A 13,155-nucleotide genomic window follows, 5' to 3' on the forward strand; every position below is an offset into this window, starting at 1 on the left:
TGACATGATTTTCACTCCAGGGAGGAGGGTGGGGAATGGAGTCAGGCCTGCAGACCCCTAGACAGCCATAGGGGCAGGTGAATGCTGAGGTGGGCAGGCTAGAAGGCCCGCCTCAGTTCTCTGGAACTTCATCCCAGTTGTAATAAAAGCAATTAGGCCCTCTAGCCCTCATCCTTCATACTCCCTCATGCCCCCTGATCCACTCTCCATGGCCCCTCTTACCCTCCATGCCAAGTCAATGCTGACTCATGCCCCCAGCCATTCCAATGTCCCCTCATACCCTCCATGCCAACTCATGGCTTTTGCATGCCCACTCACTCAGTATGCACTATGTACATATCCAGTGAGTGATATAATAACAATGTGGAGAAAAAAAGACACCCAAAAACATTTGGGAAAAAACTGCTGCCCCGACAACCCTATAAAAGAGTTAATGAGATAGACCATTAAAATATCAATAACAGAGGCTTCAAATACTTCATACCTCTTAATCTTGTCCAAATAAACATTGAGACATTGACAAAAGACTTCACAGAAAGAACAACTTATTATAAGTACTTAAAGATGTCAATCAAGCAAATTCACTCCACTTGTCAGAATAGAATCCCCACTGAGCTCATGCTTTTATTTGTCTGGGCTCTCAGCCAAGCATGTCTAATAAGGACAGGTGGAAACCCAGAACTGCTCAAAATTGTCAGGACCAGCAATGGGGGCAGGAATCCTGGAATCAGATCCAGCCCAGCATTATAAATGGCTCCAGAGTCAACCCGACTCCACAAAAATCCAGCGCTAAGTTTCAGTTTTAAAAAGAAAATTCTGTTAGTTTTCACTGTTGAGAATTATTAATGTAATGATACCCTCCTGACTTCCAAACGTGAATCAACACAAATGCCCCTATAATGCTTTCATGGGCTGCTACCATCTATCCATGCAGAAATGCAGCAGGGTCAACCTTCCGCTCAACCAGTGCAGTCTGTCTAAGTTAAATTTTCACCTAAACAAAGAATCAGCTCTATTGTTTGCAATGGGATGCAGTCCAAGATTGAATTTGGCAATAGCCTGTTGAATAACTACCCTGGACATTCTTGTATCTTTGACAACTGCAGTATTTATCTAGACTTTTCCATCAAAGTTTAAATAAACAAGTAAAGTTCATGATTGCATAGATTGTGCATTGTTTGTGAAAGGCTTAATGAAAGCCAGATGGCCTTGTTTTTCAATGCTTTTTTATATTTTTTTCATTTAGGCATATAGATGATGCCCTGGATTATGGCTGATTCATGTTAAATTTAAACAGGAAGTTCTTAGCACAAAGAATAAGATGTTGTTTGTATTATTATTGCTAAATTTTATAACCACAAAGTTAATGTTGAAAACGGTAACAGCCCAGCAATGTCAGGATGAAACTAGAATTTTTTCCCCAACTATATTCAGTGATATAGTAGACTATTTCTCCTATTTTTCAACTATATGCTGCCCCTTGCTGACATCACCCAAAAATGCAACATCAGTTTCCGTATGTACAATGTCAACACCATCACCTCTCTCAAACCCCCAACTGTTTCTATAGTATCAAATTGCTTGTCCAACATCCGGTACTGGATGAGCAGAAATTTCCTCCAATTAAACTACTGGAAGACTTAAGTCACTGTCTTATGTCACTGCCACAAACTACGCTCACTCATCACCGATTCTATCCCTCTCCGTGGGAACTGTCTGAGACTGAGAAACCAGACTCTTTGCAACCCATATTGAGCCCGAGATGAGCTTTCAACCACATATCTGTGTCGTCACGAAGACCAGCCTTTTCCATCTCTGTAACACCACCCACCTTGGCCCCAGCCTTAGCTTGCTGCTGCTGAAACACTTATATATGCCTTTGTTACTCCATGCTTGAATATTCCAATGCACTGATGGTCAACCTCCCGCATTCAATCCACCTAAACTTGGGGGTCATCCAAAATTCTGCATCCTGCATCCTAACTCCCACCAAATTCCATTCACCCATCATCCTGTGACCTACACTGGCTCCCAGTTAAACAACCCCTCCTCCTTGTTTACAAATCTCTACATGGTCTTTCCCCTCCCTATCTCTGTCAATCTTCTCCAGCACTACAACTCTCCAGGCATCTGCGCTCCTCTAATCACGACCTCTTGAATATCCCATAAACTCTTTAATTCCCTCCCTAAACCTCTCTACCTCTGCTTTCCTTAAAAGCTGCCTCTTTGACCAAGCTTGTGATCATCTGCCCTAATGTATATGTTTCATATTTTGTTTTGCAATGCCTCTTTGAAGTAACTTGGGGTATTTCATTATGTTCACTTTTAATCATTCATGAGGTGTCAGCTTTGCTGGCTAGGCCAGCATTTGTTGCCCATTCATGATTGCCCTTCAGAAGGTGGTGCTGAGCTGCCTTCTTGAACCGCTGCAGTCCCTGTGGTGTAGGTACACCCACAGTGCTCTTAGGAAGTAAGTTCCAGGATTTTGACCAAGTCAGGATGGTCAGTGATGCGGAGGGGAACCTACAGGTGCTGGTGTTCCCATGCATCTGCTGGCCTTGTCCTTCTAGATGGTAGCAGTCATGGGGTTGGAAGGTGCTGTCTAAGGAGCATTGGTGGTTTCCTGCAGTGCATCTTGTAGATGGTACAGACAGCTGCCACTGTGCATCGGTGGTGAAGGGAGTGGATGTTTGTGTATGGGATGCCAATCGGGCTGCTTTGTCCAGGATAGCATTGAGCTTCTTGAGTGTTGTTGAAGCTGCACTCATCCAGGCAAGTGGGGAGTATTCCACCACACTCCTGACTTGTGCCCTGCAGGTGGTAGACAGGCTTTAGGGAGTCAGGAGATGAGTTACTCGCCACATGATTCCTAGCCTCTGACCTGCTTTTGTAGTCACAGCATTTATATGGCTGGTCCAGTTCAGTTTCTGGTCAATGGTAGCTCCCAGGATGTTGATAGTGAGGGTTTCACTGATGATAATGCCATTGAATGTCAAGGGGCGATGGTTAGATTCCCTCTTGTTGGAGATGATCATTACTTGACACTTGTGTGTCGTGAATGTTACTTGCCACCGTCAGCCCAAGCCTGGATATTGTCCAGGTCTTGCTGCATTTGGACATGGACTGCTTCAGTATCTGAGGAGCCGCGAATGGTGCTGAACATTGCGCAATCGTCAAAAACATCCCCACTTCTGACCTTATGATGACCTTATCTCCTGCAATGATGTCCTGGAACTGAGATGATTGACCTCCAAAAACCGCAGCCAGCTTCCTTTGTGCTAGGTCTGACTCCAACCAGCAGTTTCCCCCCCGATTCTCATTGACTCCAGTTTTGCTAGGGCTCCTTGATGGCACACCCAGTCAAATGTTACCTTGATGTCAAGGGCAGTCACTCTCACTTCACCTCTGGAGTTCAGCTCCTTTGTCCATGTTTGAACCAAGGCCGTCAATGAGGTCAGGAGCTGAGTGATCCTGGTGGAACCCAAACTGAGCATCAGTGAGCAGGTTATTGCTAAGCAACTTCCACTTGATAGCACTGTTGATAACCCCTTCCATCATATTATTGATGATCGAGAGTAGACTGATGGTGCAGTAATTGGCCAGGGTGGATTTGTCCTGCTTTTTGTGTACAGGACGTACCTGCGCAATTTTCCACATAGCCGGCTAGATGCCAGTGTTGTAGCTGTACTGGAACAGCTTGGCTAGGGCCACAGCAAGTTCTGGAGCACAAGTCTTCAATACTATTGCCAGAACATTGTCAGGGCCCATAGCCTTTGCAGTATCCAGTGCCTTCAGCCGTTTCTTGATATGAAGTGGAGTGAATCGAATTGGCTGAAGACTGGCATCTGTGGTGCTGGGGACCTCTGGAGGAGGCCGAGATGGATCAGTCGGCACTTCTGGCTAAAGATTGTTGCAAGTGCTTCAGCCTTCTCTTTTGCACTGATGCGCTGGGCTCCCCTGTCATTGAGGATGGGGATATTTGTGGAGCCTCCTCATCCAGTGAGTTGTTTGATTGTCCATTACTATTCACGGCTGGATATGGCAGGACTGCAAAGCTTAGATCTGATCTGTTGGGTATGGGATCGTTTAGCTCTGTCTATCGCATGGGTCTTGCGCCTTTTGGCACGTAAGTAGTCCCGTGTTATAGCTTCACCAGGTTGACACCTCATTTTTAGGTATGCCTGATGCTGCTCCTGGCATGCCCTCCTGCACTCTTCATTGAACCAGGGTTGATCCCCTGGCTTGGTGGTAATGGTAGAGTGGGAGATATGCCAGACCATGAGGTTATAGATTCTGGTTGAGTATAATTCTGCTGCTGCTGATGGCCCACAGCACTTCATGGATGCCCAGTTTTAAGTTTCTAGATCTGTTTGAAACCTATCCCATTTAGCATGGTGGTAGTGCAGCATAACACAATAGAGGGTATCCTCAATGTGAAGACAGGACTTTGTCTCCACAATGACTGTGTGGTGATCACTCGTACCGATACTGTCATGGACAGATGCATCTGCGGCAGGCAGGTTGGTGAGAATGAAGTCAAGTACTCTTGTTGGTTCCCTCACCACCTGCTGCAGACCCAGTCTAGCAGCTATGTCCTTTAGGACTTGGCCATCTCGGTCAGTAGTGGTACTACTGAGCCACTCTTGGTGATGGACATTGAAGTCCCCATCCAGAGTACATTCTGCACCCTTGCCACCTTCAGTGTTTGTTCCAAGTCATGTTCAACATGGAGAAATACTGATTCATCAGCTGAGGGGGTGTCATTTGTGATAATCAGCAGGAGGTTTCCTTGCCCTTGTTTGACCTGATGCCATGAGACTCCATGGGGTCTGGAGTCGATGTTGAGGACCCTCAGGGCAACTCCCTCCCAACTGTATACCACTGTGCCACCACCTCTGCTGGGTCTGTCCTGCTGGAGGGACAGAACATACCCAGGGATGTTGATGGCAGTTTCCAGGTCATTAATGTAAGGTATGATTCCATGTGTATGACAATGTCAGGCTGTTGCTTGGCTAGACTGTGAGACAGCTCTCCCAATTTTGGCACAAGCCCCCAGATGTCAGTAAGGATAACTTTTCAGGGTCGACAGAGCTGAGTTTGTCGTTGTTGTTTCCAGTACCTAAGTCGTTGCCGAGTGGTCCTTCCTGTTAAAGTCACTATGTGAATACAAGCTGTTGTTGTATGTTGCAACCTTGTACATTATATTATGGTGCATAGTTTTTTATCCTGGTACATGACTTAAACTTTCTTTTCCCTGGCAGAAAAATCAAGAATTCATTTTTGCACTGAACTCAGCTGTCTTTTACCTATTTCCCAGAGACACCACTCTATTTCATTTATTACAATACTATATTATTCCTGGGGCAAAGACAAATTGCTGCCACTAATGATGGTTATCATCAGGATCAAAACTATAGGAACCAGTGCATTTTTGCCATTGCTGGTTTGTACAGATTTTCATTCAGAAATGGCTATGGCCAGAAGTGTAAATCACAAATACAAATTTGCATGAATTACACATACATATATAGGTGTCTGCAAGGCTCCAAACCTGCTCCATAACAGAACAAATGAAATCCAGACATTTGGTCATTTTTCAAAAGCACTTTAAATTATGAAAGAAATAAACAGTTTATAATGTAAGTTCTTCACCCACTGCATACATTTTATTAGTAATTCTGTCAATTTTTACAAACATCCCAGCTTTAATGATTCTCATGTTATTGCGCATGAAGAATAGTTTGTTTAAAAAAATGGATCAATGTTGGCTCTCTTATTAATTTCTTGGCATTACTGCTGTCAATAACTGTGCTACAGTTGTATTATTGAAAGTGATACTGTGCCAGTGTGCTCATGTGTGAGGAAAGTAACTGAAGAATGCTTTAAGCAAGGATAATTATACTTCCATAGATGTTCCTCTGGGTCAGCAGCCTTTCTGGGGATTGAATAGAAATTAGCCATCACCATGGTTACGCATCATCTTCATATATCATAAAGCATGTAAATTAGGATCACTGTTTCCCTGAATGTTCACGCTTTTAGTCACACTAATTTACAGTAACAAAATGGGGAATATCTAATTGATGGTTGCCATGGTAATGCAGCTAAGTGATAAACTGAAATTGTACAGAATTAGTAATTTCTTCAGGCAAAATGTTCACTTGTGGCAGATACCTCTTTCAAAAAGTAGTGCAGTAACTATAGATAACATACAGGCTAATTTCCATATATATTTTTGACAGCAAAGCTTGTCATTAAAAATATTTTCTATAAATATTCCTATAATGTACATTTAATTCATAAACTACAACCAAATTTCTTACATAAAATATCAGAAATGACCTTTATTTAACTTAACAGTTTTGCAAATTGCAAAGTTTTCAGGTAAGACATTATAATATGGAGTTGTCAATGGAATACAATGACATTCCTGCTTTTTAAAGGCCTCCGTTCTCTATAATTATTTTGTTAAATAACGCAACTCTAATAAATTCTTAGTGGTTTGGTCAGAATGGTTTCTTGGCATGCTGTTGCTTAGCTGCCAGTGATTGATATACCCAGACTATACAAGAACATCTTGTCACTTCTCATTTATTAAGCCAGCAGGTTATGTAGGCTGTGCTGTCCAAGTAGCTGCCTGAATATCTATTTGTTAAGAAGAAATAGCAGTTTAAGGTCACATTTTAACTGGTTTTAAATATAAGTAAATACCAGAATCACATCCCATGACACTCAGAACTGGAATAAATGACTTTTATTCCTTTTCTTTTTATACTGCCTTCTCTATTCCTATATTATCTTAACTTTAAATGTATCTATAGCAAAGTAATAATTTGAAGTTTAGATAGTGAACTATTACCCTTCTGTTTGTCAAGTATGTAATGATTCAGTTTTTATTGATTTCTGCACATTTTAAAGTTAAGGATGTCAATGGTGAGGAATGGAATGCCTTTTCTGCTGAGGGTATATGCCTCTAGTTTTAAAATATTTATTTTTCTTCCCTCTCAATCTCTTACCACCCATTACACCATCCAATGGTTAAACAGGCAGACAGCAGCTCTTCAGCCTGTTCCTGCCCCACGGAACTTATTTCTTGCTATTTTGACTCCATTCTCTCTCCCCTTGTCCAGTCTCTTTCCACCTACATCCGCGATTCCTCTGACACCCTACATCATATCAACAATTTCCAGTTCCCTGGCCCCAACTGCCTCCTCTTCACCATGGACGTCCAATCCCTCTACACCTCCATCCCCCACCAGGATGGTCTGAGGGCCCTTAGCTTCTTCCTCGAACAGAGGCCCGAACAATCCCCATCCACCACTACTCTCTTCCGTCTGGCTGAACTTGTTCTCACACTGAACAATTTCTCCTTAAACTTGTCTCACTTCCTCCAAATGAAAGGTGTGACTATGGGTACCCACATGGGCCCCAGTTATGCCTGTCTCTTTATGGGATATGTGGAACATTCCTTGTTCCAGTCCTACTCAGGCCCCCTCCCACAACTCTTTCTCCTGTACATCGATGACTGCTTCGGTGCTGCTTCATGCTCTCGTCTGGACCTGGAAAAAATTATTAATTTTGCTTCCAATTTCCACCCCTCCATCATTTTCACACGGTCCATCACTGACACTTCCCTTCCCTTCCTTGACCTCTCTGTCTCAATTTATGGTGATAGACTGTCCACCAATATTCATTACAAGCCCATCAATTCCCACAGCTAACTTGGCTACAGCTCCTCACACCCCGCTTCCTGTCAGGACTCCATCCCATTCTCTCAGTTCCCTTGCCTCCGTTGCATCTGTTCTGATGATGCTACTTTCCAAAACAGTTCCTCTGACATGTCCTCCTTCTTCCTTAACCGAAGTTTTCCACCCACGGTGGTTGACAGAGCCCTCAACCGTGTCCGGCCCATCTCCCACGCATCCGCCCTCTCCCCTTCCTCTCCCTCCCAGAACCATATTAGGGTCCGCCTTGTCCTCACTTATCACCCCACCAGCCTTCGCATTCAAAGGATCATCCTCCGCCATTTCCGCCAACTCCAGCATGATGCCACCACCAAACAGATCTTCCCTTCACCCCCCCCTGTTGGCATTCCATAGGGACCGTTCCCTCTGGGACACCCTGGTCCACTCCTCCATCACCCCCTACACCTTTTCCCCCTCCCATGGCACCTTCCCATGCAACCGCAGAAGGTGCAACACCTGCCCCTTTACTTCCCCCCTCCTCACCGTCCAAGGGCCCAAACACTCCTTTCAAGTGAAGCAGCATTTCACTTGCACTTCCCTCAATTTAGTCTACTGCATTCGCTGCTCCCAATGCGGTTTCCTCTACATTGGAGAGACCAAGTGCAGACTGGGTGACCACTTTGTGGAAAACCTTCGGTCGGTCCGCAAGCATGACCCAGACCTCCCTGTCGCTTGCCATTTCAACATACCACCCTGCTCTCATGCCCACATGTCAGTCCTTGGCCTGCTGCAATGTTCCAGTGAAGCTCAACGCAAACTGGAGGAACAGCACCTCATCTTCCGATTAGGCACTTTACAGCCTTCTGGACTTAACATTGAGTTCAACAATTTCAGATCTTGAACTCCATCCCCACCCCTTTTCCGATCCCCCTTTTTTCTAATAATTTACATATTTTTAAAATATATTTTCTTTTCCCACCTACTTCTATTATTATTTTTAATTTATTTCCATCCATTGTTTTATCTCCAACTTTTAGCCTATTTTGATTCCTTCCCCCTACCCCTCCCCCACTAGGGTCATCTGACACTTGCTTGTCCTGCTTTCTACCCTTAATGTCACCATTAACACATCCTTTAGCTAATATCACCACCGTCAACCCCCCTTTGTCCTTTTGTCTATGACATCTTTGGCAATCTCTTCTTTGCCTCCACCTATCACTGGCCCTCTATCCAGCTCTACCTGTCCCACCCCCCTCAAACAGCTTATACTTCACCTCATTTCTATTTTTCTTTAGTTCTGATGAAGAGTCATTCGGATTCGTAACGTTAACTGTATTCCTCTCCGCAGATGCTGTCAAACCTGCTGAGTTTTTCCAGCTATTTTTGTTTTTGTTTTCTTCCCAGATCCTAATCTATCTTGCACTTGGAGATAGGCATGAGAGTAGTCTGGAAACAACTTTAATGCATTCTCTCTTCTCTCTCTTTTTTTCTCTTTCCTCCTCTATTGCTCTCTCTTCCTCTCTCCCTCTTCCTTTTTCTTTCCTCCATTATTTCTCTCTATTTTCTCTCTTGTTCTTTCCCTCTTCATTTCTCTCCCTCTCCTGTTTTCCCTCTTGTTTGCCATTTTTACCAATGGGAAAGACAGGGGTCGATTTGACAAATCCTATGGAAGCATGACAGAGATCGGCAGCTGAGTGGTTTGGGGTATCATGTTCATCATCGACTAGCATTGTCTCAAGTACTGGACTACTTTTACAATGCACCTTCCACTCATTATTAGATTCAAGTGAATCAACCATGTTAGATGTAGATGTAAATTTGCCTATAGAACGAACAAATTAGCCTTATCCCAATCTAAGGAGAATATCACCAAATGGAACAATATGACATTGCCATTTCTCAACAATTGTCCTGTGACCTCCCTCATGAGATTGCCAATTTGTACCACCTGTTAGTAATTTTGCACTATAGAAACTAGGAGTTATTCTGGCTTAAACTCTGTTTCATATAACATCAGAGAGGAGACTTTCAACCTTTTGCCTAGGCTAGATTTCAACCTGATTTTAAATACCTGGAATATTCCAGTATATTTGATAACACTCAAACCTGAAGCAATAATTGTTTGTACATATTAAAATTAGTTGAGGAGAACTGTGTTGGATTTTTAATAAATAACTTCAACAGGACACCAGAATCACTCTAAATTTACATAAGGGATGTAATTAAATGTTACAACTGGATTTTCCTCTTGACCCATGTCAAAGGCATATGGCACAGGGGGATAAATTTGAGTTTAAGTTTTGAATTGGTTGGACCTGGGTCTGCTGATCAGAGTGAATGGAGTTATTAAACGTATGGCATCATGTAACTAATGACTGGTTACATGGTGATGTATTAAGCCAGATATGCCAGAAGGTCCAGGTTTGATTCCCAGTCTACGCTGAGTTGGTTGATCTCTGGTGACACAGCAATTGCACATTGCAAATAGTTTTAGCACCCCAGGTTAGGAAGGGGAAGGTCATCCAAGATTTTGACTCCTGATCACTCTCCAATACTTACTTCTGAAAATTGCATTTTTAGATGTTGCATCAATACACGATTGACAAAACTGTGATAGACCCCATGATCTAATAACTGGCCCATCCTCACTGTTTTGGGGATCATATATGAAGAGTGGCCACTTGATGACATTGGCCTGAATTTTAACCTTGGCAGGCATGCGTAATTGGCGGACCCATCACTGGTCAGGAAATGGGCCTCCACCGCGATTGGTCCCCGACCGCAATTTCACACTGGATGGCAAATTAAGGCCCGCCCAGCCTGAAACGCATCTTCCCAATAGTCGGGAAGGGCCAGGCGGGGTCAGGGGCCTCTCGGCTGCTGGGTCCAATGGCAACCCAGCGAGCAGTTTAAAAACGGCACAGTCAGCTCCTTGAAGGCTGCCAGGGAAGAACACATTTGCAGCGTTCTGAAGTCCAAAGTCATGGCCACAAGTGCGGCTGGAGACGTCAGGTGGGAGGGCAGGTCGGATGGGCACTCGGCCACCCAGTTTTTGGGCAAATTCCTCGCGGTCCTTCTGGAGGAGGTGGCTGCCAGGAGGGACGCTCTTGTCCCCTGAGATGGAAGGAGGAGGCCACCGCACCTAAAGAGCTTGGGAGGTGGTGGCAGTACAGGTCAGCAGCAACGACGTTGTGCAGCATACATGGGTGCAGTACCGCAAAAGGTTTAACGGCCTGCTGCACTCTGGAAGGGTGAGTACCATTTTGGCACAGATCAGTGTGTTGAAGTGTTAAAGTCTGACCATTCCCCCATGGAGCTCAGGGCTGTTAGAGTCTGAGTGCCAACTGTCAATGACATTGGAGTTGGCCAAGTGGGTGAGCCCTGGCTGCTTGGATGAGTGCCTTGTGGCTCGAGGAACGCAACTCAGATGTGCCCTGCAAGATGCTCCTCAGGTGGGGTTGGCCAGGCTGCAATGATGCTGCAGGTTGAGAGTGGACTAATGCACGCTCCTCTATCATTTCAGGAGTAGATGACCCATAACAACATTGAAAGATCGTGGACAGGCGGAGGCCCCCAAACCTCCTAATCCTATCCAGATTTCAGCAGTACGCTTTGGACCTGGAGAGGTGCCGCACACCTCTGTCAACCGCCACAGAGAGGCTGGGGTGTCAGACGAAGGTAAGAGTGCTGTGCACAGAGATGAGAGTTTCAGGTGATGCAAACATTCTTGTGTAGTGTCTTCATTGATGGGAGCCTTAAAACTGAATTCCCCATTGATCATTGAAGGGTAATGGCACCATGATGCAGATCTCCATTGTCTCACCAGGGTGCCTGGCATGCACAGTGACAGTGTGATGACTTAAACTAATGACATGTTGTTGTTCTCCCTTAGGTTCACCAGCACGTACTCAATTGCAGGACCCCGAAGAGCCACCCCTGATGCCAGAGGACTGCGGGCTTCACATGAACCTGAGTCACACTCGCCCTCTGAACCAGGCACCAGCGCAGATACCAGCACCTCGTTGGGCATTAGATCATCGACTAGAATGTCAACGCACAGCGGTGAGGGCACTTCACACTTGCTTGAGGTGCAGGCGGAGGCAGAGACTGCCCAGGGCACGGGTAGTCAGAGGACTGCTGAAGACCAGATGATGAGCCTCTAGACTCATCCACCAAGCGGCAGATACTGGATGTCCAGCATGATGTACAGGAGGATCTGATGGAGATCCATGATGGTATGCGTTCCAATGGCCTCTGTTGTGGAGGATTCCATGTGGAACATAAGCACTGCATTGACCCTCATGGTCGAGTGCACTCCCTCCTCCATTGAGAGAGTGGCAACTCTCATGGAGAGGCAGCTCCGGGGACAGAATCAGAGGTTCCTGGAGTTGTGCTCAGACCTGCAAGCCCTAACACAGGCAATGAACTCAGGTGGCCAATGCCAGTGTGGGAGATGGATGAGGCACCCAGTATGCCAGCTAGGTGCCTGTCCATCTATGGCAAGCAGGAAGGTCCAGAGTGACCTCACGTTGGCGCACAAGCTGCTTGTCATCTCTGCGGGCTCCTGTCAGGGCACTCTGGATGATGGCAGCAGCTCCTCCGTCCCTCTGCCTGTGACCATGGCATCTGATGAGGCTTGATGACTGAGGAGATGCTAACCATGTCACTGGCTGCTCCCTCTCAGGTGGAGCTAGCACAGGCTCCACTAGCCAGAGGACAACTGCCAAGATCATCAAGGCCAACAAGACACCAGAGTCAGCAGGCTGCCTCCAATGCCGCTGTCAGCAGGGTGTGAGGTGCGGGGGTGTGGGGGTGGGGGTGGGGGCACCAAGACATAGCAATCGCAGACGTAAGTTTAAGGCACCATGAGCACAAGAGGGACTGGTCACGGGTGATCTTCTGTTGTGTAATGTTTTGTTTACGTTTACTGGTCTGGGAATGAAGACCAGAGAAGGTTCTGTTAATATTTTTGGATTGTCAAAATGAGATTCTCATAATGGCCTGAGTATGCTTCACCTTTGTATTTTTTTGGTGCAGGGTATGCCAGTATGTAACGCTGGACGTGAGTGGCTCTAAACTTTATTGCACAGGCACTGAGTGGACTTTGGGTTCAAATGAAAGGGTTGTTTCAGCCATCCGGGATGGAGGCGACAGCCCTGGCACGTGGTGGAAGCAGATCTTAGGCAGCCTAGCTGAAGGAGAATTGGATCAAGGTGTCCCTGGTGTCCTGCATCCCTAAAGGATACTAAGGTCTGTCTCCAGGTCTTCAGCTTTCTCCTCTTCTGACTCACTACTGGATTCATCCTCTGTGGCCTGTGAGCTGCCTCAAGATCCTCTTCCTCCAATGCATTCCCCCTTGCCAGTGCCAGATTGTGGAGAGCGCAGCATGCAACCAGTGACACACGCTCTGGGAGGTATTGTAGTGCTCCCCCTGAATAGTCCAGGCATCAGAAGCGCATCTTCAGAAGAC

The 13,155-nt window shown here is 45.6% G+C and overlaps 1 protein-coding gene across 2 annotated transcripts in view; it reads left to right on the forward strand.

Moving 5' to 3' along the window:
* The window catches only part of cacna2d4a (calcium channel, voltage-dependent, alpha 2/delta subunit 4a), a 718,409-nt gene that overhangs the window by 576,563 nt on the left and 128,691 nt on the right, over positions 1 to 13,155 (forward strand). The window lies entirely within an intron of this gene.

Source organism: Cetorhinus maximus, chromosome 22 (assembly GCF_964194155.1).
Source record: "Cetorhinus maximus chromosome 22, sCetMax3.hap1.1, whole genome shotgun sequence".
In the NCBI taxonomy this organism is placed as follows: domain Eukaryota; kingdom Metazoa; phylum Chordata; class Chondrichthyes; order Lamniformes; family Cetorhinidae; genus Cetorhinus; species Cetorhinus maximus.